We start from the raw sequence: 25940 nt of genomic DNA, 5'->3' as shown, positions 1-25940 counted from the left end.
GCACTCTGCTTGCAGGTGCTCTTTGGTCACAGGAGTGCCTCCCACATGCATGCAAGGTTGGATACCCTGGGAGCTGCCTTCACCAATGCTCACACAGGGGTGGGTGGGAAAATACCCGCATTTTCTTCCTTCAGTACTTGTGATGTCTCCAAACACGTCTTCAGAGTGATGACTTGCCCATTAACACCTCTTCTCTTGGCTCCTTGCCTCTCACTCTCACTTCTCCCTCCTCCACATAACAAGCAGAGAAGAGAAACATTGATCAGACACCTGGATTGGACAAGGGACAGACTAGAAGAGGGTTTTAGGCAGAAGATTCATCATGTAAAATAGTCTTGAAGGTGGGAAAGGGCTTGGCATGCTTAGAAATGAGGCCCATGTGGCTGTAGCAAGGGGGTGGATAGTGGGGGAAGCTCTTAGAGAGGTGGGCATGGGCTAGATCCTAAAAAGGCTTGACTTGATCCTAAGAAAAATGGAAAGCCAGCAAAAGTTCTTAAGCAGAGGAATCATTAAATCTGATTTGTTTCTGGAGTTCAATAACAGACCTTTCCACGAACTAAGGAATTGGCCCTTGTGGGCAGGAGACAGCTTCAGTACCCAACAGGTCCACTTCTGAGCTCCCTGTAAGGGGGGGAGGGGCCTCGTGGTGTCCAGTGCCTCCACGTTTGGTGATCAACTCCCTTCCCTGTGCCTTCCATTTTCACCATGGTCATCTGTCCTTCTTTCAGTCAGAAAGTGTTGACAGAGGTGGCCCTGGATGGGTAAAGGCACCCCACTGTTTTCTAAACTGACACCTTGGGCCCTCTTCTATCTTAAAACCCATAAGCTCCCAGCAGACTCATACCAAATTCACAGTGGAGCTAATTCCATTGGGAAGAAAATATGAGCCATGATTAAAAAGGCAACCCTGCCCCCCACACAACACACACACACACTTTCCCCACACAAAATAAATATCCTTGCACCTCACTCCATTAAAATTATTAAGAGGCTCCAGCAATATTTCCATGCCCAGGGGAAGAATTCTATTACAAAGGTGGACAAAGTGGGCCCTTGAAAACTCCAACAAGGGATCCTGGAAACAGCGGGGGAAACTGAGATGTGGATGTAAAATAATTGACAATAAGTGGTCCAGACAAGCTCAACAGCTCAGCCCTGTGAGGGGAGTCTCTGTCACCCCCTTCCCGTCAAAGGTGGAGGATTCTGTTGTGAAAGCAATTAGGGCTGTTTGAGACTTGGAACTAAGAGGTCTCAAAAATAAAATAAAACTATGGAAATCCAAAACCAATCAGTACTCAAAAGGCTGATTAAACTTGTCTTTGAATGTATGGATGCCAGAGTAATATTATTTGAGGTATTATATTCATGAGGATTCTGGGAAGTCTTTCGGTGTTATTAAAGTTTTATGTGAAACAATTCTGCAAAACTGTTTTGGTGTGAGCCAGTGTGACAAGCACTTGGATAAACACCGTTTTCCTCTGAAAGGCACATTTATTGTAGTTTCAAAATGGATTTAAATGAGTTGGGTCAGAAAGTGTTTTAAAAGGTGAGCTTATCCTAGTAGGTTTTGCATTTCTTAGCCCAAAGCTTCTAGCCCCCACTGAAGGTTGAAAGGATGGTTTGACAGTACAAATTACTTTCTTTGTTTCCTGTTTAACAGAGCTTGAAATTTTTATAGGTGTATCCAGTCTCTATAAGTTGTGGCATTTGGGAAAAAGAGCCAGTGGCTATTAAAAAATGTATGATGAAATCACTGCTAATAAAAGTGCAAGGATTGGTCATGTTAACTGTATTAAATAATTGGTTTTTCATATAATTTAAATTAATATTCTTTTAATCCATAAAGGCACATTTTATTATAAAATAGACCAATATTTCTTTTTTAAAAATATATATTTAATTGATTTTTTACAGAGAGGGAAAGAGAGCTAGAAACATCGATGAGAGAGAAACATCAACCAACTGCCTTCTGCACATCCCCCATCAGGGATGTGCCTGCAACCAAGGTACATGCCCTTGACTGGAATCGAACCTGGGATCTTTCAGTCCACAGACTGACACTTTATCCACTGAGCCAAACCAGTTTTGGCTAGACATTATTTCAAGTGCAGTTCAAATGCAAAAAACTATTTCAATATATAAACAAGATACAAAAGTTTGATCTGTGCACTAAGCTGAGTGTTTGCATATGAAATAGATACATGTACATATGTATCTTCACAGAATTGTTGAAAGGAAAATTTTATTCCATTTTCATATACTTATTTTAACTTTAGGGAAAAGTTTCAAATTGTCACATTACCTACATAATAACATTCTCTGTCCTCCAGTTTTCCTCATAAAGTGGCTGCAATAGTTGTAGCTACTTGTGGGGTTGTTGCAGTATTAATTCAATAAATAAATAAAGAATCTAAATAGTGGCTGGCATCCAATACATGTTGCTTATATTTCCCAACCCTTAGCACCCAGTTATTGAGCATGCTGCAAATTGCTTCTTGATGAGTATTCTGTCTAGTAAGACAGATCTTTGTTGGATTCTGAATAAGATATGCTACTCTTGGCTCGGCTGGCATGGCTCAGTGGTTGAGCATCAACCTATAAACCAGGATGTCACGGTTTAATTCCTGGTCAGGGCACATGCTTGGGTTATGGGCTCAATACCCAGTGTGGGGTGTGCAGGAGGCAGCTGATCAATGATTCTCTCTCATCATTGATATTTCTATCTTTCTCCCTCTCCCTTCCTCTCTGAAATCATACAAATATAGTTTGTTGTAGTTTTTTTTTAAAGAAGATATACTACTCTTGGTAGCATTTTAGGAATTCTTATGAGATCTGGGTGTTACATTTATTTCATTTTTTAATCGATTGACAATGTTTAAAGATGTGTGCTAAAACAAGTAGCTATGACAAGGAAAATTCACAATGGCATTGAATTAAGTGCTGCCATCCACCTAGTTACTCAAATTTCTACTTTCCTTCACCCTACCCATCAACAAAGTCTATTGATTCTCAACTTCTAAAACACATATGAAAGTTACCAACTTCTCACCCCCAGCACCTGCCCCTCAGCCAGACATCTCCCTCAGTTCTCATTAAGGTGCCTCATTTTCACTCTTGCCTTTTCTCAATCCCTCTCTCCCATAGCAGTAGGACTAATTGTTTGTTTTTTTCAGAATACATTAACTTTGTTTTTCCCCATTCTTTTTAAACAATTACTTTATTAAGTTGTGATTGAGATACAAAAAGCTGTACATATTTAATGTATACAACTTAATGAGTTTGTAGATAAGTATATGTTTGTAAAGCCATCCATGAACATATCCATCATCTCCAAAAATTTTCTCCCACTCTTTTCATTTATCATTACTGTTTCTTTTAATAAGAACACTTATAAGATTTACCATCTTAGAAAGTTAAAATTATATAGTATTACTAACTATAGATACTATACATATAGTGGATCTCTAGGATTTATTCATAGGAATGATTTTTGTAAACAGCAAATGAAGTCATGTCATGCTCATCTTAAAAGCTATGCAAGGTTGTGCATTGTGCTTAGAATAAAATGCAAGTCCCTTGCCATGGCCCATGAGACGCTATAAGAACTGGTCATTGCCTATTTGTCCCACTTCATTCTGGGCCATTTTCCCCCTGACTTTGTAAACACCAAGCTCATAGTTCTTCTGACAGTTCCTGGATTACAGCCATTCTTTTCTGTCTTGGGGCCTTGGCATAATTCTGCTTTTTGGATCATGTTCAACTTCCCCATTCCCTAAAACCTAGCTGCTTTTTTGTCCTTAATATTTTAGTTAAGGGACCACCTCATCAGAAAGGTCTTCCTTGATTATCCTATTGAAAATAAGTCCCTCCTCTTTTATTTGTCTTCACCACAGGTCTAGATTTCTTTTTTCATTTATTGCATTTTTTGTGCCATATGTAAATGTGTATTACTTGTTTATTTACTTGTTTTTATCTAGTTCCCCAGCTGGACTATATGGTCCATGAGCTCCGGGGCCATATCTGTCTTGTCTTATGGGAGTGGGTACAATGCCTAGTACAGTGCTGGGTGCATGGTGGAAATGCAGTAATATTTGTTGAATGAAAGATGAGAGTGTGGCCATGCCAGAGGTTTATTTTTCAGTGAAATGCAAATGAAGATAATACTCATTTTAGGTTTTTAGTTTTTTGACAGGATAACAAGAATTTGTTATCCAATACTCTCCTGTATGTTTTCCCACTTTTAAGCCTTTACTTGTCCGTTTCTTTTATCCCAGCATACGTGTTGCTCCACTACCTCTCCCTTTGTAGATGAGGTCCCATCTCAAGGCTACCCTTTCCATGAACTTGCCTCTAGTCTTCCCAGATAGATATGCCCTTTACTGAAGCTCCATCATCCTTTCTTGTTCTTTATTACAGGCTCTTATCTTGCTAATGTGATGTGAAAATAGACTGTAAACTTTTCCAGAACCCATACCACATTCCATTCCCAAGGATCCTGGCAGCAGGCTTTATTGATAACCCTGCCCTCCCTAAAAGTTGCTCAATTAATTTGCTTATGATGAAAAAACTGAAAAAAAATGAGTTAATTACCCAAATGTTTCCAAATGTCCAGATGGTTAGCTTCATATAGAAGGAAAGAAAACCCTGAATGACTGATCAAATGTATTCCTTTTCATCTTTGTGATTTAGAATCGTTTAAACACAACCCCGTGGTTCATTTCTTATTAGCTTAACCGTGGTCTCTCCTTCGGTCAAATAGTGCAAATCTGCCTCCATCTAGTGCTTCCTCTTTAAAAATATATTGTGAAAATGTAGTGTTTCCCCTTTAAGAAAAGGCCGACAAACATTAAAAATACTCATATTGCATAGTAACTATCATGGGGTGGAATTTGTTTTGTGCATGTTGTAGGAAGAGCCAAGGCAGACCGGCTGAAAGAACTGGCAGTCTCAGTGCTGGGATCAAAGGGCAGGTGACCCAGATTCCAGCCTGATGTTTGCAACATAATGTGTTTGCTACCCTGCCTCCAAATTCCAAAGGAGGTCACAGTAAAACAAGTGGGGTTGGTGCACCTCTAAGGATCAGAGAAGTAGTGCGCCTCTCATTTTAGAAGTTCACCCACATCCTGTTTTTAATTTTGACCTTGTACACATATACCCTATAATGTGGTTGCACAAAACGGGAGCTGCAAACTTTCCGAGGTGGTGCCAATGGTCTCTATCTGGACAGAGTTCTGGATGACATGCATGCAGACATTTGTAAGGACTCACAGAACCAAGCAATTAAGGCCTGTGTCCCCCTCCCCCCCCAAATATCATCAAACAATTAAAAAAAAAAAAGATAACACATAGACACCGAGAAAGTCAAGTAGTACAGAATTAAATAAAAAAAATTAACCATAAAGAATGCACAGGCAATTATTATAATGCGGTCCATGGCCAGCAGCATCCATCAGCATCATCTGAGAGCTTGTTTAGCCTTGAAGACCCTCAGGCCTGCCAGGGAGCTGCTAAAGCAGGATCTGTAATGTAGCAATGTGCCCTAGGCCAGGGGTCGGCAAACTCATTAGTCAACAGAGCCAAATATCAACAGTAGAATGATTGAAATTTCTTTTGAGAGCCAAAATTTTTAAACTTAAACTATATGAGTAGGTACATTGTTATTAACTTAATTAGGATATGTGGTATTTTGTGGAAGAGCCACACTCAAGGGACCAAAGAGCCTCATGTGACTCAGGAGCCTCGGTTTGCTGACCACTGCCCTAGGCTATCCGGCTACATATTAACATTTGAAAAGATCTGTTCTAAAAAAAAAAGCTGGGATCCCAGTTATCTGCATGCTGAGGTCCATCCTATAACTGTACTATTTACCTGTTATTTTGGTTAAAATCTAGCCATTTTCTCACTGGCCCTGACTTTGGAGTATCTCCCCTTCCTTCCATCCCTAGAAGCCTCCTGGGCTTGTGACTGGGGTGGGAAGCTGTCACTCAGCGGATTTTGTTCACAGCTATGCGCTGGGCTGGCTGAATGAGCCTAGTAAAACCACTTAACTCCTTTGCACTTCTGTTTACTCTTCTTTACAAAAGACATAATGGCGCTGGGCTACCCAGAGCTTAAATTAATTAATGTTTATACAGCACTTTAAGCCTTGGGGATAAAAGCCTCTTTGAAAGTGAGTGTAATTATCATTATGGCTAATGAAGCTCCCTCTAACCCCTCCCCCTCACTGAGGGGCTGAGAGCTGCCCTGGGTAACATCCAGAGAAATTGAAACTTTAACTCAAAAGGTATTTTTCCTTCTTTGGTCACTCTATTGAGGTTTTTAGGGGTTTTTGAGGTTTTTCTTTCTTCTTTTTTTTACCTTACAAGCTGGATGCAGTAGAATTAAGTCAAGTGTGTGTTGATGGTAAAATAAGCAAAGTGTGTTCCAAATACAGTGTTTTCCTCCAGCCTCAGACACTGCACTGCACTTCCAATGTTTCCTTGGTTGGGAAATAATATTCAAATTAGAGAGAGAAAGAGAGAGAGAGAGGTGACTTAGAGTTTATAGTGCTGGTTCTCATGATGCTGTGGTTTATTATTCAGTCTTGGGGTTGACCAACTTCCAGGAACATATTTAGTGCTCACTGCATAGGAAGACACCCTCAATAAGTGCTCTGCTCTAGGAAAATTACAGTTTAAAGAACAGATGCATCTCCAAGTGGCAAACTCAACAACTAACAGTGTTAAAAGGAAAACCTCTTTCCTTAACACAGATTATGTTGCAAATGACATTTGGCATTGACAAATTTAAATTACTCTCCATTTATTTCTATGGTTTGTGTTTCTGATGGTCAGTTAGCTGATTTCAGAGATCATGAAGGAAGCAGATACAGGAAGTCAATGACATAGTCACAGTGCCTTTGGAATTTATTTTAACAAGATCTGTTATCTGAGTTTTGGGAAAGCAACCCATTTTTGTGTGTATGAGGAGAAACTTGCTACTTTTATCTATTGGAATCATTTTGAAGAGAGACACTTTAGTTTGAGAGGATCTTTTAAGAGTCAGTTCACATGTTTGTTAACTGGGTATTATCACCACTAGATAAAGCTACCTATTTGTAAGAGTCTCTGAATCAGGCCTTGAGACTGGTCTGACAGAACAAGTGAAGTCACCACCATCAGTTGAAAGAGTTACTCTACAGTACAGGCCATCCTTGCAAGAGGAAGCATCACTAAAATGAAGGTCAAGCAATGTCTTGTTTAAATCTCTAGATTTGGGCTCCTTGAGGACAGCTTCGCCCCTTAACTTCCTTTGTGTCTCCCAGAAATGTGAAGGACACTGCGTGGGGATAGTGAGCCAGAATCAGAGTTCTAGAGGCGAATAAGCCACATCAATTATGGTCATAAATATTGAAGTCACTTATAGGATATTGGTCAATTTAAGAGGCATGTCTGACAACCTCCCTGTGCTGCAGAATGTAAAGGGATCCGCACCAGCAAGGGGCTTGTGAGTTCACTCTAGAGTCAAACAGTTCACATTGGTCTCTTCTGTTGGAGGAGCTTTATGAGGGCAGGAGCTGGGTCTATTTCACTGGCTGTTTGGATCTTAGTGGATGGTGAAGCACAGTACATGTTTTTTGACCAACAAGCGCAATACATGCTTTTTGAATGCATGAAGGAAGGGAAGAAGGAAGGGAGAAAGAAAATGAAATAAACTATGCTATTGTTATTCAAATAGTAGCCATTTACTATGGGCAGGTTTCAGGGAGGAGGAAGGCACTGAAGAAGCATCCAATGGCGGGATGGACTTTCTTCTGAAGACTAAAAACAAGACCAAGGATGAGAATGAACATGTAGGTTTGTGGGATGAAGTGGGAGTGAATAGCACAAAAATTAGATGAACAGAGAGTGGGGCCAACTTATAGGCACTTAAGTAAAAGGTAGAAAAATAGAATTGTGCTTTATCAGGTCCTGTGCACATAATAATGAGAATCAAATTAAAACTGAAGAAAAAAATGAAAATCCATACATTTCCAAATCACTGAATATTTGTGATATATGGAGGAAATTATCAAAATATGAATTAGGCTGACTGTTACCAAATAAAGACTGGTGGAAAATCCCACAGAGGTTTTGCTCTTTATATATTCATGCTAGACAACAAATTTTTAATTAATCTTTGGAAGTAATTTGTGTCTTACAAAAGGTATCATTAGTATGTGCAAGAAAATCAAACTTTTTTTGCAACTAAAGTATTTTTCAGGGGCCATATTGGAACCAGGACACAGGAACAGAAAAGGACTACAAATTTGTTAAAATCTTTCTGTAAATCACTGGCTAGAATAGAATGTGAGCGCTAAGTTCCCTGGAAGTGAGTTGAAAACCACATACCAATGGGCTCTTTGAGTTTAGAAATCTCTATTCTAGGATAATAAGGTGGAAAGTGCAATTTATCACATATCATATAGAGCACCATGATTGCCTAACCCCAGACTCTGACTTCTGTACAGGACAGAGTCAATTCAATGAGCAAAGTGTAAGTAGGTTTTGACTTGGTCTGGACAAAGTCTTTAAGTCTTCAGACAGGCAAATCTAAAAATAATAGTAGCAAGTCAAGTGTGAACTTTAGCATTTATCTTAATGGGGTTGTCAACTATGACGTTTAATTAGATCACCAGTAGCCATTTGATGACAGTAATGGGACTCAGAGGCCAGCAATTAGAGGTGACTTCTAGCCCAACGAAGTGCCTCCAGTCTCTTGATTGTGGTAATGATTGTTCAAGAAGCAGAAGGTCAGAGAGAGCCTTTTTGATCCCAGTCAATCGCTTTGGTTACTGAGTCATTAGCTTCCTAATCACAGGTAAATCCTCTGCTCAGTTAGGTCTGTGCTAGGTGTATTGCTCATTCTTACCAGATGAATCAAATAGTCTTCTATCTGATTGTGGTTTCATAAAGAAAGCCACAAAATATAATTAAGAAATGGCCAATGAACAAGTTCTATTTCTTTTGTGTGACGGCATTTTCTCTTCCCCAGAGGAATCTAGTCCAGCTCACCAACCTGATGAACACAGGGAGGTGGAACCACTGTTGACCAGAGGGGAAAAGAGAGTGCATGTCCACTCACTCCTTTATTCCTTCATCAGTGCATTTCATAAAGCAGGTTTCCATCTCTCCCATTGGCCAAACTCTGGTGTAGAGGAAGCTCACCTACAAGATCCTTGGAGTTTACAATATACCAACCCCACTCCCCAAAACAAAAAAACAAAAAACAATTTACAATTTACTTGTACAATATAATTCCAGTAAACAAGTACATAGTTTAGAATTTACTTCTGTAAGATTAAGTGCTATGATGACAAAAAAGCAGGTTGGTGTGGGCATTACTTTAGGTCAGCCCTGCACAACACAAATATCACATGGGCCAAAATATGCCATGTATGGCATTTTACATTTTCGGATAGTCACATTAAGAAAAGTAAAGAGAAACTAAAGTAAAAAGAAAAAAAACCCCACAATTTTAATAATATACGTTTTAACTCGATATATACAAAATTTTAACATGTAGTCAATATAAAAATTATTGGAATGTTTTACACACTTTTTTTTTTATCATACTAAGTCTTCAAAATTCAGTGTCTATTTTATATATATATGGCACTTCTGAAGTGCTCGACATTTGCATATGGCTAGTGGCTACTATCCTGAAAAAACACAGCTTTAAATAGCTGATGAAGAGGAACCCTCTACCACCCAAAATGAGAAAGAGATACCCATGCAGACATATGCCCACTAGAGAGAGGAATCAGCAAGTGCAAAGGCCCTGAGGCAGGGTAAAGTTTTTAACCAAATTTGAATTCAATTGTAAAATAAGAAAACAAATATAGATAGACATTTAATTTATAATATTTGTATGCAGCCCTGGCAAAGAGTTTGAAACCAAACTGTTCTTTCAAAGTGCTCATGTAACACAGCCAGTCATAATTTCTTATGATCTTAAATAAAATGATCTGTTCATATAATAGTTTGATTATAGTAGAAGTGAACTCAATGCAAAGCAGAACTTTAAAAAAATGGCTAAGTGAATGCACCTTGAACATGTCCCTCCATTTGTCTTCAAACATGCAAATTCATCACATTCCGGTGTGTATTTTACTGAAAAAATATACTAATTGTAGATTCTAGGTTCTAATAGCATTATCTATCTTCAGGACAGGACTTTGTGAAAAATACATCTGGGTACCATTGCTCGTGTTTCATCTGTGTCTGGAGTCAGGCCATGTTTGACCCCTTAGTTAAGCTAGCAACATAATGAATTAATTAGAAACAAAGGTATGCTATACATAGAAAATGAAAACTCACACAGAAAACACTTAGAAAGAGTCATTAAATGCATTTTAAAATAAAATGTCTGGAATATACTTTTTATGCCAAATAAGCATTCTCATATTCATATGATACTAGTTTGATGTATGTCTTCATTGGGATGCCTCCAAAACCAAAGAGGATATGAGAGCAAGAAGTTTATTTGGGAGGTGATCCCAGGAAGTGGAGGTGGGGGGCGGGGCAGCCTGGGAGGGCAGGAAAGCAGTACAAGATGCTTTAGCAAGCTGGTCACCGTAGTGGACAGCTGGAGTCTATTCTAACTGGAGCTGTGCTACTCTGGGATTTGTGTAAATCCTGCTTCAGAATTATTCCACTTCAGGAGCAAGAAGTTTATTCCTCAACTCTGTCACATAGGCTCGCCTGCTCCTGGGCTGGGTGGAAGGATTTTGATAACCTAGCACTTGTGACCTAACTCCCACATGGGCAGAGAGGGCTCCAGTGACCAGAGAGAAACTTATGGCAAAGGGATATAGATGTTGGTAGTTAGAAGTGGGATGGTGTGAGTAAGAATGGGAAAGGCCAAGGGAATCTGGGCAAGTCATTGACAATCACTGCTCAATGTGCATAATGGAAATTCACCCAGAACTTACCTCCAGCACTTATAGTAATTTAAATGTATCTTATATCAGTGAGCACTTTACTGTTAATAAAGGACCTTCATGTATGTTATTTACTTAATCATGATAAGGACGCCCCGGAGGAGTGTGTTGAGCAGGTTTACCATTCATATGTTATAGAAGAGGCAACCGACATGAAGATAAAAGCTAAGGGAAGTAGTATGAGAAGGGAGAAATAGTCTCACTCCCTGATGGCACTGTTGAGCAGCAGAACCCATGCCAGAAACTCAGGTGAGAAATCTAAACTCCTATTTGTTTAAGCAAGTGTTTATGGAGTATGATCACACTTGAAACCTAACACATTCTTAACTTCTGTAAGATACCACCTCAACAGCTCTATAACTAGGATGATTTCAGATATTTTACTCTGTGATTTTTTTAATGTTTTGATGGATGTAAGTTAAGTCAGGAGAAACTCGTATCTGAAACATGTCAGTGATTGAATGCTTAAAAAAAAAAAGACTAGAAACCACCCAGTTGCTCTAGTTAAGCAGAAAAATCATCTTGGGAGCATATCTGGGCTCTTAATTGGTGTTTTTATATCATCTATTATACATCTAAAGTGATTATTTATATAATTGGATACATGCCTGCCATGTTAGTAATTGCTTTCTTCTCATACTATTGTTCTTTGCCTCATTTCTCCTTTTTCTTCATTCTCTGGCTTCAACTGAACATTTTATATGATTGTTTTACTTTAAATCCTCTTTCAACATATCGATTATACATAATATTTTTTTAGTGGTTTCCCTAGAGTGTAAAATACCTTTTATTTTATTTTTTGAAATAGAAAAAAAAATTAAATCCATCTTCAAATAACATTATAACACTTCACATGAAAATCCAGGGACCTTTTAGCAGAATATTACCAATTCATCTCTCCTATCCCTCTGACACTGCTGCCATTTATACCCACTTATCCTATTCTCACTGTAATATATTGTTACTATTATTTCTTTCTTTCTAAAAAAATATATTTTATTGATTTTTTACAGAGATGAAGGGAGAGAGATAGAGAACTAGAAACGTCGATGAGAGAGAAACATCAATCAGCTGCTTCCTAGCACACCCCCTACCGGGGATGTGCCCGCAACCAAGGTACATGCCCTTGACCAGAATCGAACCCTGGACCTTTCAGTCTGCAGACCGATGCTCTACCACTGAGCCAAACCGGTTTCAGCACTATTATTTCTTTTAAAGAGTTATCTAAACTAATTTATGAAACATTTATTTTACCCCTATTTATTCTTCCTGACACTTTTCTGGTCTCTATGTAGATTCAGATTTCTTACCTTTATTATTTTTCTTCTGCCTGAAGAATGTCTTAATATTTCTTATAGAGCAGGTCTACTGGCAATGAATTCTCTGGTTTTTGTTTTGGTCAGGGATACTCTTTATTTATCTTTCATCTTTGAAAGAAACTTTCACTGAACATAGAATTCTAAGTTGATGGCATATTTTTTTGTTTCAGCTCTTCAGATATTTTTCACTATATCCTTCTTTGCTTGTATGGTTTCTGATGATAAGTCCACCTGAATTCTTATTCTTGTTCTGTTGACAAGGTATTCCCACCCTCTCCAGCTTCTTTTAAGATTTTTTTCCTTGTCTTTTGAAATTATTTTAGTATTCTCCAAGGTTCCTGGATCTGTGGTGTTTTATTGTCTGTCATTATTTTTGGAAAGTTCTCAGCCATTATTACTTCAAATATGTCTTCTGCTTTACCGTTTCTTTCTTCTTCTGAAAGTTCAATTAGTTATATGTTACCTTCAAAATTTTCCTACAGTTCTTGATGTTCTTCTCTAGGAAGTTTCTATTGACCTATCTTCAAGGTCACTGATTCTTTCCTTAGTCATTTCAAGTCTACTGATGAACTCATCAAAGGCATTTTTCATTTGTGTTACAGTGTTTTTATTTATAAACAAAAACATCTGTGTCACATCTGAATCTGCTTCTGATGGTTACTTTGTTTCTTTGGACTGTGTTTTTTATTTTAAATGTTTTATTGAGTAATAAAGAGCTATGGTAAATAAGCTTTTAGTGTAAGGTTAGATGCTTGTTTGGTTAGGAATTTAACTTTCTTTAAGGCTTACAGTAGCTACAGGTGCAAGAAGTTTAGGATTCCTCTGCTGTCCTTGTTTTTGTCTTAACTTTGGATTACCCTAGGCATTTATTCTCAGGGAGAGTCTATTTTGACTCTCAGCTATAACCCACTGTTGTACTGGAGGGTGGTAAGATGTTGGGGAGGGAAAGTGTTTTATAGTCTTTCAATTAAATCTCAATGTTTTAGTGAACCTATGCCTTTGGGCTGTGAACTTCACAAGTGTTGTACTAGTGGTATAGCTATTTTCTGCTGTGCTCTCTACTTCCTCCCCTGGCTGCAGCATTTGCAATCTATTTCCTTGGAACCCAGTTCCCTGTTGACTGTGTCTCCTGCCCCAGTAGATGAAACAAGTAAGCTAGAAGGGACTGATGTGGAAGCAAGGAAGCTAGAAGGGACTGGTGTGGAAGCAATACCCCTTTCCCAGATGGCATAGGATCTGCTTTCCCCTCCTTCCCCCCCCACCTGGAGAATAGTTTCATGCAGTGGAAAATATTCTGGGTATATTTTTTACAAGGGTTATTTCTCCCTTTCCTGGTCAGAGCTGGGAGGGGATCTTTCTCATATCTTCACTGTGAGAACCTCTGGAGCTCCTGGAGGTAAACCCCATGAAAGTTTGGCACCCACCCGTCAAGCCTGGGCTCCTCAGAAATTTCTTACTCTCATGCTAGTCCACCCTCAGCTTCTAGCACTTCATCAAAATTACCATTTTAATGTTCTTATTCCTTTATGATTCAGGCAGCTTCTGTTCTAGGCAAGCAGGTCTTGAATGTAAGTTCCTGGATCCCCTGTCTTTCCAGATTTCAAAGGGGCCATTGGTCCTTTACCTCAGTTCTCTGTTGGGTCCAAGAAAAGTCATTAATTTTCAGTTTGCTCATCCATTTATTATTGTAAGGATCAGAGTGACAACTTGCATGTTCTTTACAAGTCAGACAAGAACCCTAAGCTCCCATGCTTTCCCTTTGAGTATCATTTTTTTTTCATTTATAAAATGAGTTTATTTATAGCTACCTTGCTCTTCATTACCATGAGTTTTTGAGCTAATAATCTATAAGAAAGTAATCTAAGACTCATAGCAGGTGGCAAATAAAATGGCATTCTATATTTAAATTTTAGAGGGGATTCCATTGTTATAAAGAAACAAAGAGAGTGGAACCATGTATATATTTATGTTACATAAAATCAGCTAGATGTGCTCAAATAAAAATTAATAAATGGAGATAAAATAGTTTAAATAATGTGGAGCCATAGTGTGTGCATTTGTGTCAACTAAAAGAAAGATGCAGTGAAGAGCTGGGAGTAGAAGAGAGGAGGAGGAGGAAGGGAACTTTCCAGGCAGATACATGGCATTGGAGCTAGAGGAGGTGAGAGGTGGGAGATAGTGATCATTGCAGAGTGCTTGGCTTCTGTTTTAAGAGCAGTTAGCTAGTTACCTCAAAACTCAATTTTTATCATTCATATATTTAATAGGTAGAAAGTTGGATATAGTGTCTTACTGCAGATATACTGTATGTTTCTTTTCATTATTGTTCAAATTCAAATGTATTTATTTTTGTGAGATTATTTATTGTTCCATTTCTTAACTTATTGGTTCTTTTGTGATATTTTTACTTTTTAAATATATATATGTATATATATATATGTATATATATATATATATATATATATATAAATTTATTTACATTTATATATATATTTCTTTCATGTTTCATGTTTGAGGAAAAATTCTTCCCAAATCTTTTGTGTTTTTTTTTTGTGTTTTTTTTTTTTTTTTTTTTTTAGTTATTACCATTCAATTATTTAAAATGATTAGGTCTTCCCATTTGTTGGAGTGACAACTCAGTTGTTTATAACTATATGAATTTATTTCTCATGCCTGTGGGTTAGCTGCAATTCAGCTGATCTAGAGTGGCACTTCTTTAGTTGGTGATTTATTTGGCAAGATGGTCCTATGGAAAGGTTATGTTTGATTTTTTGGAGAAAGTTATAACAATGTCTTCACTGCCTGGGAAAATTCTCATGACTCCAGTAAGATATAGGATGAAATGTTTGTGATGAAAGGGAGAGGTGTCCTTTTTCTTGGGTTTACCTGACAGCAGACTCAGGAAAAAGAATTTGTCCAGTAGTTTATATGGGAGATGATTCTAGAAGCATGGTGAAAGAATGGGGAAGAAAGACAGGGAAGTGAAGGCAGCCAATAAAGAATTTATTGATAAGAAAACAAAAGAGAGAGAAAAAACAAACAAATGCATGGGCAGGGACACAGTGTGGTGATTGCCAGGGATGAGGGACGGTAGAAGGCGGAGGAGGATAAAAGGGAGATAAAGGGACAGAGACTTCAGTTGGGGTGGTGAGCACACAGTACAGTGTGCAGATGATGTGTTGTGGAATTGTGCACCTGAAACCTGTATAATTTTGTTAACCAGTGTCACTCCAACACATTCAATAAAAGAGAAAATATAATAATAAAAAGAATTTATTGATGCACAGGTTACCACTGTGGGCAGCTGGAGTTCTATACTACTGAAAGACTGTGTAACACATACCTTCAAATTATGCTCCCATATAGCAAATAAGTTGAAGAGCTCATCTGCCAACTCCCTTTGCTCTTGGGGTATCAACTCTTGGTTTGTGTGAACTGGGGATGACTATGGAGTCCAGAGAAAACCCTTAGGCCAGTGGTGGGCAAACTCATTAGTCAACAGAGCCAAATATCAACAGTACAACGATTGAAATTTCTTTTGAGAGCCAAATTTTTAAAAATTAAACTTCTTTTAACACCATTTCTTCAAAATAGACTCACCCAGGCAGTGGTATTTTGTGGAAGAGCCACACTCAAGGGGCCAAAGAGCTGCATGTGGCTTGCCAATTGCAGTTTGCTGACCACGGCCTTAGGCAAAGGGATGCAGGTGTTTGCAGGAGGCAACTGTCAGTGTGCAGGAAAACATCCACTGAGCTGCAGGCAACCTCAAGGGAGGGCTGAGAGCATAAGAAAGTACTCAACTACAGACCTAAAGTGAGCCTGAGGATGCATGACTCCTTTCATTGCACACTGCTGTGGGTTCAGCTGGTCTTCAATAAACGCTTGTTACTGTGAGTGAGCACCTTGCAGGTCAGGAGAGAAGTGGTTTTACTTTCCTTTCTCAATATTTAGTTCAGAGCTGAACATATCTATTACTCAATGAATCTTGATGTAGAAAGGCAATTTAAGAGAGCTTGGCCCTTGGGGCTGGGTAGACTGTGTCGAGTCTCATGGCTTGGTGTTCCATGACATGTATTCCCACTGGCAAGGTACTTGCTCCTTTTAGTCTATTTCCTCATCTTTAACACAGAAATAGTGATGCAGTTCTCAGATATTATTGTAAGAAGAAAATGAGTTAACATATGTTCAGTGGCCCTTCTAAAACCTCTGTACTGAGGAAACTTAGAACAGATATCAGTTAGAGTGGAAGGGAAAGCAGGGTGTTTGCAGAAGATTGAGAACACATTCTTGACTGGGGAAAGGCTGGTGGAGCTTAGAGGAGCCCTCTCAACCACCCTGTTGGTGCTGCTATGGTATCTATTAGATACCTGGGCTACATATCTAGACTAGGGCTTGGCAGTTGACAGGGATTTCATATAACATAGATCTTATTATCTGGCTTTAATGCATGGTATTGCTTTGTTTGGAAATGTTGGGCTGATAACATATTGGTAGTGTTTGTATCTTATGATATGTAATTGTTATCACAATACAGCTATAATGATGTGACAACCAAAACAATAAACATATAGTGCAAGGCAGAATGTGCCCTTGAAATCACCACTTTCCCCTGATTTCTCTCTTGGGAGTATCTAGCTCTCATGAGTGACTGTCAACACTTGGAATCAGGATTCAGAATGGGGTGAGGGACCCAAACCAAAACCTGGCCTCTCCACTCTTTTGTCTCTCAGTGCAAAGCCATACCTTGTAAGCAACCCTGATCAATTTCTTTAGGGCTCAGCTTCCAGCTAGTGGGGATTTCATATCAAGGCAGAACCAAAGAACAATTGTTGATCTCAGAGTAATGTTCCGAGTTTGTCTAGTATGTGTTATTTTTCTTCCAAATTAAATTTATATTATTTAATTATGAAGATCACACGCACATATATACACACACATAATTCTTATCCAGAGAAAATTGGTTATAGTTTTCGAGATATTTTCATAGATTTATATGTTTTATGTGTTTAAGTACTTAATTAGTTTTGTAAAAATATTTATACTTCCAATATAAATAAATAAATTTTAGTTTCATTTAACCAGAGTTAATTAAGTGTAAGTAAATCTTAAACAAAAATCTTAAATGTAAGACATTGAAATGAAATAAATCTCCTATTTATGTTATTCCAATATTTATATTTTACAAACAATACTCTAATCCTGTTGCTAAACGTTTGTGGTTTTCTTAATTTGTCCTTAAAATCTTTTTCAAATTTTGTATCTCTTTATCTCTCTGAGATGCATTCTGAGCAATTCTTTCATAAAGTTCACTAATTTTCTTTTAAGCTATGTCTAAGCTGCTGTTTAACCCATCTTTTGAGATTTTTATTTTCAATGATCATATTTTGACATATGTCCCCACTTTCTCATATTCTCTGTTCATTTTTATGCCTTTAATAATTGAAGCATGATTTTTATGGTGTTTATCCAAGGGCATCTGTTGTCGTTGTTTCTGATACTGACGTCTGTTCTTGTTCAGAGTGGATCGTTTCTCCATGAGTTTTGTAATTTTGAACCGAGAATCTTCTGTGAGACCTCAGTGGGGCTCCTGATATAAGAATATACCCTGTCAGAGGGATTTTCTAATAGTTTCTGCCAGGCACACAATGGGAATTATCAGCTCAGAACACATTTATTTCTTGACATGAGAACTCGGGTATAAATGTGAATGCCAAATTCATGAGGCCACCAAATTCAATGGTTATAAATTCTCAAAGTAGACCATTTTTTTTCTCTCCCCCTAGTAGACAGAAAATATTATTGTCATCTCATCATTTATTTTGGGTAGTTTGTTCTCACTGGCCCAAGTTCTCATTTATGTTCCCAAATGGACACAAATCTTTATGTTACTGATTCCAGAATACACCCATAGGCCCACCAGAGTTTCAGCTTAGCAGTTTCAGTAGTTGCAGGTGATGATTTATGTTTCTTTTTACTTTTTATCCCTGGAGACTTTCCTAATTTTCTACCAGGATCAGATCTGTATTTAAAAAAGATATTGCATTTTCCTTAGTATTTCTGCTTTGCTATAAGAGATTTTCTGGTTATTTAGGCCATAATGTTGCCAGCAACTAAAGCCCTTAAGTATTTCTTTAGTGAAAATTTTCAAAGGAAGATTTCATATTTAAGAGGCATGTACATTATAATGTAGCTCACACATACTATATCTCATCCTATCTAATAAAGAGGGAATATGCAAATTGACCATTACACCATAACAAGATGGCTGCACCCACAGTGGAGGCAGGAATTCTGTAACACAAGATGGCTGCACCCACAGCAGAGGCAGGGATCCTATAGCACAAGGTGGCTGTGCCCACAGCAGAGGTTGAGTTCCCATAACTAGCCTTAATGAGCAATCAGCAGGGACCTGAGGCTGCACCTCCCACCCAGTGGGACTTGACAAGGGTGGGGCCAGCTGGGTCTAGGTCTCACACAATTTTGAGGCACACATGGGTGGACAGAGACCTGACACTGGTTCCCATGGCGTGTCCCAGACTGACAGGAGGAAATTTTTCATATAACATTTTACTAATTTTCTTTCATCTCTGACACTTCTATTATAGAGAAAGGGCAAATAGCAATATTAAAATATTTCCTCTAAATAATTTCCTTTTAATGTGCACCAATTTTATGCACCAGGTCACTAATAGATAATAAACAATGTTGAAAGCATTGGAATATCTTAATAATTTAATTTAGGAACAGAATAACACAAGGCAGCTTTAAATAACTTCTTAGCTCTTTGGTTAACTAAATATGTGTTCAACTTGTCTATCTCATTTTAAGCATCTTTTAATTAAAACTTTTAATTTATTTTTTTTCAGAAGCAGAAAAATCAAGTTTCAACGTATGATGTTCACTGTTAAATTTTAGTTTCTGGTGCTTTATTTTTGTAATAGAACATCTGTCTCCTTACAACCTTTGGAAGTATAAATCCAAATGACCTGAGTAGGAATGTTCATGGAATTCTGATGAACAGGGTTTTCTATAAGCATGTCCCCACATTCTTACTTTTGTCTAGTTGAGGACCTACTACATATACATTTTATTTTCACACCACTCAGTTAAATTCATGTTTAAGGCTGGGTGGAAGGAAGGAAGCCACTACATGGGGCGGGGCATGAATGAGTGCTGTGCATGCTGTTATTTTTAGTGGCTGCCTCCCCTAGTCCTTACACAGTCACTGAGGAGGAGCTTTGAACAAGCTGCAAACCCCGAGAGGTCATAACCCAGGAGGGGAGAGACTCCACGAAAGTGCACCAGGGAAGATGCAGATGGATAAACAAGCCATAAAGTGCACCATAGTTTCTCTTCTCCATCATTTCACTGAAGAGTTGACCCCAGGCTATTATCCTGTGAAAGTGGAATTTTAAGAGTCAACCCCAAACAAACCTATACTAATCCCCAGTTGGCTGGCTTTCCCCACCACTAATGAAACCCAGGAGGGTCCTGATGTGAGGTGTGACAATCTGAGAGGCAGAGTGAAGATCACAGAGGCGAGAAACCTATCACCTCTCCTTTTATATCCTGAAGAGCATATGGGCCAGACTCAGCATGCCCAAAGTTCTCATTGGCCACTGCCAGAGAGCCGCATGTATTCGGACACCCATCTCCGTGGCGCCTCCTCCTCCAGTCTGGCTCAGCCCAAGTCTTTTCCAAGGTGTCTGAGCTGACAGCATTCAAATCTGACAGCCACCTTGCAAGCACCTTTTCTGAGGATTCAGGTGAATGCCTCCTGTGATGAGGTGATGAGATTGAGAGTTGAGATAAGCAACATATTTGACCAGCCGGCTGTGGGGTCACACTCCGGGCTCTCTGAGGAGCATGGATAGAGCTTATAAAGCCTCATCTATCTGATGGGAATAAGTGGGTTGGGTTGGAGCAGTGCTGGGGAGGATCTCTAGGAACTGAGGCATTAGAGTATAATCTGCAGCCATTCTACTTCTTATAAATCTCTAGATACTTCCTTTAGATCACTGAGTCAGGGCTGCCATCCTCATCAGAACGTGTCCAGAGTCAGAGTTATGTCAATCATCAGACAGGAGTAAGATGTGGTTCTCCTCCACACTCATTTCCTTTCTCACAGGTTAAACTCTGAAGCTTCAATTATGCACAAAATGACAAAGTCCTAGGGCTTGGGGAAAGTTCAACGGGAAATGGGGCCAGGTCCTTGAAACAACATATGGAGGAAGGTGACAATTTTCACTTAAGGAGCAAAACCCAGCCCATCACTTTTTGTTATAAAAGTTTAATCTACTGGAATTTCTCTGCATTGTATTCCTGGATTAATTCTGTGCTTTCCTAGATGCCATGTCTTTATGTTGTTTGGATGTGTTTATTGGGGTCTTGATCAAGTGATTTTTTAAAATTGGTTTTAGAGAGGGAGGAGAGGAAAGGAGAAGAGAAAGAATAGAGGAGAGGAGAGGAAAGGAGAGGAGAAGAGAGGAGAGGAGAAGAGAGGAGAGGAGAGGAGAGGGATTATATATATCCTTTAGGTATCTCCTATATATCCTTTAGGTATCTCCTATACATGAGACCAGGGATCAAACCTACAACACAGATATGTGCCCTGATGGGGAATTGAACTCATGGCTCTCTGGTGCTTGGGATGAAGGACACTTCAACCAAATGAGCCACACTGGCCAGGGAGGTTGGTAATTTTTAAAGAGAGGTACTGGGAAAATAAGCTTACTGAATCTTTCATGTAAAAAACAAGTCTCAATTTCACCCTCCCTTGATTAGATAAATTTTTGTGGATATAAGATTTTAGATTCAAAACTATTTTCTCTCTAAATTTGAAGGCATTGCTTTCAGTATCCAGTAATGCTAATAGACATTCATGATAGAAAAAGAAGTGGCAGGGGATACAAACAAAAAATGTGCAAAATACCAATACAACAGCCACTTAACACATAAAAAAAAATACATCACTAGTAAATGGAAAGCAGACATTAATTAAAACCTATTTTCTTGGTCCCATTTCTAGGAATATATCCTAAGAAACCCGAAACACCAATAAGAAAGATTTATGCACTCCTATGTTCATAGCAGCACAATTTATAATAGCAAAGATCTGGAAACAGCCCTAGTGCTCATCAGCAGATAAGAAAGCTCTGATGCATTTACATCATGAAATACTATGCAGCAGTAAAAAAGAGGACTCTCTTATTCTTTGAGACGTCATGGAGAGATCTGGTAGTATTATGCTAAGTGAAATAAGCCAGTCAGAGAAAGATAAGTATCATATGATCTTACTCACCTATGGAATCTAATGAATAAAATAATCTGATTAACAAAATAGATCTAGAGACCTAGAAGCAGGAAATAGACTATCAAATCTCAGAGGGAAAGTGGAGGAGGGAGGGTGGGTGAGTGGGTGGAAAGAGATCAACCAAAGAACTTGTATGCATATATTCATAACCCATGGACACAGATACTGATGTAGTGAAGGCCTGGAGTGGGGGGCAGGGGTGGGGTAGAAGGGGTCAATGGGGAAAAAAGGGGATATATGTATTACTTTCAACAATAAAGATTTTTTTAAAACCCCATTTTATTTTCTATCAGATTGATAAAAATTATAAAAATGGTAATACTCAGCATTGGCACAGATTGGGGAAATGAATATTTTATACACTGATGAAGGGTATAAAAATTGGAATGAACTTAATGGAGAACACGTTTATAATATTAAGAAATAAAATTTGTTACTTTTACTTTTGAGATTGTTTTGTTCTTTTTCCAGCTGAGTTCTTCTCTTTATCTTTGGTGTAACAAAGTTTCAGGAAGATGCATTTAGGTGAAATCTATTTTTAGGTGAAGGGATTAAGTACAAATTGGCAGTTACAAAATAGTTATGAGGAAGTAAAGTACAGCACATGAATTATAGTCAATAATATTATAAGAACTATGTATGATGTCAGATGGATACTAGACTTATGGGAGGATTAGTTAGTAAGTTATATAAATGTCTAACCACTAATCTGTACCCATGAAACCAATATTGATTGTTAACTGTAATTGAAAAATAATTAAAAAAATAAAATCTATTTTTATTAGCACTTACTGGATCATTTTCACTTTCTGTTCTGTTTTAGCTTCAAGGAAATAATACTTCTATTATTTCTTTGTGTTTCCCCCCCCCCAGTGTTTTCACTTTTTTCTGATTATTTCCCTCTCTCACATTTTTATTAGATGAATAATGGTCCTCCTGCTTGTGCCTTCCATATCTCTTGAATTTTCTGTCATGTTTTAAATTGTTGCTTTCTGTTGATTTATTTTCATCAAACATTTAAATATTAAACATTTAAATTTAATGAACTCTGGTTTCTTCTTATATCAACCTATTCTTGTTTTGTAAATGTCATACCTTCATACGATCAGGTTGATCAACAAGAATAATAATTAGAATATTTAAGAAGTTTTCTTTTCTATGATTATCTGTTTTTGTTGGTGAAAGCTTTTCTGTTTTTTATCTTGGCCATTCGTTTTGGTGTTGCTGGTTTTTTTTTTGGTTTTTTTTCAAATATCTGGTATTCCTGATCTTTCATTCTTATTCACAATTGAGCTCCATGATGATTAATTTAAATAACTGGCTTATTTCTGCTCTACTTGGATGTTATAAATAATAAATGCACAGTTAAAACGTAATATTTAAGAGTGTTAACCTTGTTAGAAATAAACCCAGTTTAATAAAATATTTTAGTTTTGATTATAATGTGCCTGTAATAATGACTATTTATAGGACTTACAGACTTATCTATACAGAAATCATTAATATTTGGTTGTTCCAGAATTGAATTATTAATAAAATCTTATAAATACACATACACATTTTGAAGTTTTACCTAAGTGTTGTATTTTTTAGTTAAAAATGCTTCATAAATATTTAGTTGAAACTGTTTTAGGGTAACTAACTTATATTTTTAATGTTAAGACACTAACTATAATAATAAAAGCATTATATGCTCCTTAGACTGGATGTCCTTCCAGACTACCTTCTGGACAAAGCTGCAGGGGCCAAGGCAGAGGTGGCCAAGGGCCAAGCCCCTTGCATAGATTACGTGCATTGGACCTCTAGTTTTATATATAAAAGAGAATCCAATTTGTCATAGGTGTCTATATTGAGTGACTTTAACTTATTGATACCTTACGTGTACAGAGATTTTTTCAAAGACTGGTATAAAGTATATGTAGTTGGTATGGACATTATTAAAATACTTGCATGACTTTACTATTTTTACAAAATACATTATGGGGAAATCATGTATTATTGGCAAGAGAGATTATTTTTCCTTTTTAAAAAACTCATAGACTGATTGGCTGCCTCATACTGGTGAAAAATTTTCATTTAAAAGATGCCAAGATCTTTTTCCATGATCTCACATTGCTACCCATTCATTTTTCACACAGAGCCTGATTCATGCAGGGGATCAGCCAGGTTGAAGCTGGATTGATCTCATCACAGTGAAGCCATTCCACTTCTGTCTGTCTTCCTTACACATTTGCTCCATGCATGCTTCAAATCTGGAAAAAAACATACTTATGGGCTAGAGAAACAAAGAAGCAGCAATTTCCTTGCCTTATTCCTTGGACGGGGATGAAGTAGAGAGCACGATGTGGTGATTGGAGCCAGACCTAACCCTGGCCGTGGGCATTGCAGCCGACCCAAACCTAATTAAGAAAGATCCTGAATAAACTTGGGTCAGAGCCAAAATCACTAGCTCCTTCAATCAATATTTTTGATATAAAAATTAGCATCTGGGCTGAATAAAAGGGAACACTGTTTCATGCCACAGCAAAAAAAAAAAAAAAAAAAAAAAAAAAAAAAAATTCCCTCTTGCTTCTACTCTGACCTCCTGATGTTGGATATTTTATTGATTTGTATCTGTGATAACTTTTCAGAGCAGTTGGCTGGCAACCCTCAGATTGTAGCTTCTTATTTGAAGGGATGCAATGAGAATGCATACAAGTTCTTTGGTTGATCTCTTCCCACCCACCCACATTCTCCCTTAAACCTTAACTGTCAAAGGCATCAAACTTTTCAAAATGGGTAAGCTGGTTTCACGTATTTTTTTATTCCTGCTTGAATTGCCTTTGCTAATCTATAAAGTTAGCTAAAATAACTTTTCTAAGAAATTGGCTTTGGTAAAGGAGAGGACATTATCAGAAAAAAGCAATAATCTGTCAGAGCCTTGGAAGTCCTCTTTATACTCTGCAATCCCATGAGAACATTAACACTGTTGCCTTCCAACATGAGTCCCTTATTAATCACTCCAAGAGTGTCCAGAAGGTAGTGAGTGTCAGAGTACTTAAGACAGTGTCTGGCACAAGATAAGTGTCCAAAAATAATTTACTTGTTATTTTTTAAAGACACCACATACATACTTTAGAAAGAATTCTTAGTCTTGATCCATAAAATTTATATGCAGGGTATAAGATAAAGAAAAGATTAACATCTGACTCTTTTTGAATGCCTTTGTTATCCTGAAGACTTATTTTGTAATGAAGTGGAAACCAATTAAAGAACAAGTTAAGACATCTCTACCTTTTAGATAGACTCAGTGCAATATCTACTGATGGAATCTTATTATATATCTGGGACTTGCTTCCAAGTTATTTGGTGGAAATGGGAGTGAAATGGGTGGGGGAAGTAGATAAAAAGAACTGGCTATGGATTGATAATATTTGAAGCTGGTTATAGGTGCATGGTGGCTCATTATACTATTCTCTATGTTACTGTATGTTTAAAAATTTCCATTATAAAACCATTTTTAAGTAGATAGACTAGAAATATTTTTTAAACAGTTGGACTGCTGTCAGCTCAAAGCGGAATTCCTTTACAAGAATTGCCCTCGGCTGAATAGTCTTGCCTAAAGTGGTTTCCTTCCCCACACCTAGCTTGCATCCTGTTACTAGTTGATGGTGGGGAAGAGAAGTTGGCTGGCACACATAAAGCTCCTGGCTCTCTCATTTTGCAATTTCACAATTATTCTAAACAACCAAGCCAGTTGCATTGCTCCCATGGAATTATCTAAGGCCTTTGTTATAGCATCATAATTTGATTTCTTATTTTTCCAATCCTGTTCACTCTCTCCAACCTAGATATTGTCCCATTGTATGTGGTCTCAGTGGTGTGCTGGTAAATGTTTAACAGCTGGCTCTTCAGATCCTTAATTAGTAATGTTTGCCAATTTCCATGGTGTAAATATTGGCAGCATGGCCAATTTTAAGCTACCAAAGTGATGTCATTGAATTCAAAACTGGAAAGAGATGAGTACAATTGGTTCTTGTGACAAAATGCAAGCTAGCACCAGCCACTCTTGCCAATTTTCCTCAATGAAATTCTTAATGCAAATTTCTACCTCAATCTGTTTTTTTAGAACCCACTAAATTAACATAAACCACCAATTATTTTTGTATAATCAATTTTGATATTTTGTTTATTAAATAAACTAACATTTCACAAACAGAATGAAATGAAATTGATCACCTCAGAGGTTTCAGTGAAACACACACACACACACACACACACACACACACACACAACACTGTAAGACAACATTCCACAAAAATTGCTTAGAAACATTTAAAATATAGATGCCTTTTAATTTCCTAAACAA

Source organism: Pipistrellus kuhlii, unplaced genomic scaffold (genome assembly GCF_014108245.1).
Source record: "Pipistrellus kuhlii isolate mPipKuh1 unplaced genomic scaffold, mPipKuh1.p scaffold_m20_p_6, whole genome shotgun sequence".
NCBI classification, from domain to species: Eukaryota; Metazoa; Chordata; class Mammalia; order Chiroptera; family Vespertilionidae; genus Pipistrellus; species Pipistrellus kuhlii.
This window is presented reverse-complemented; position numbering follows the sequence as displayed.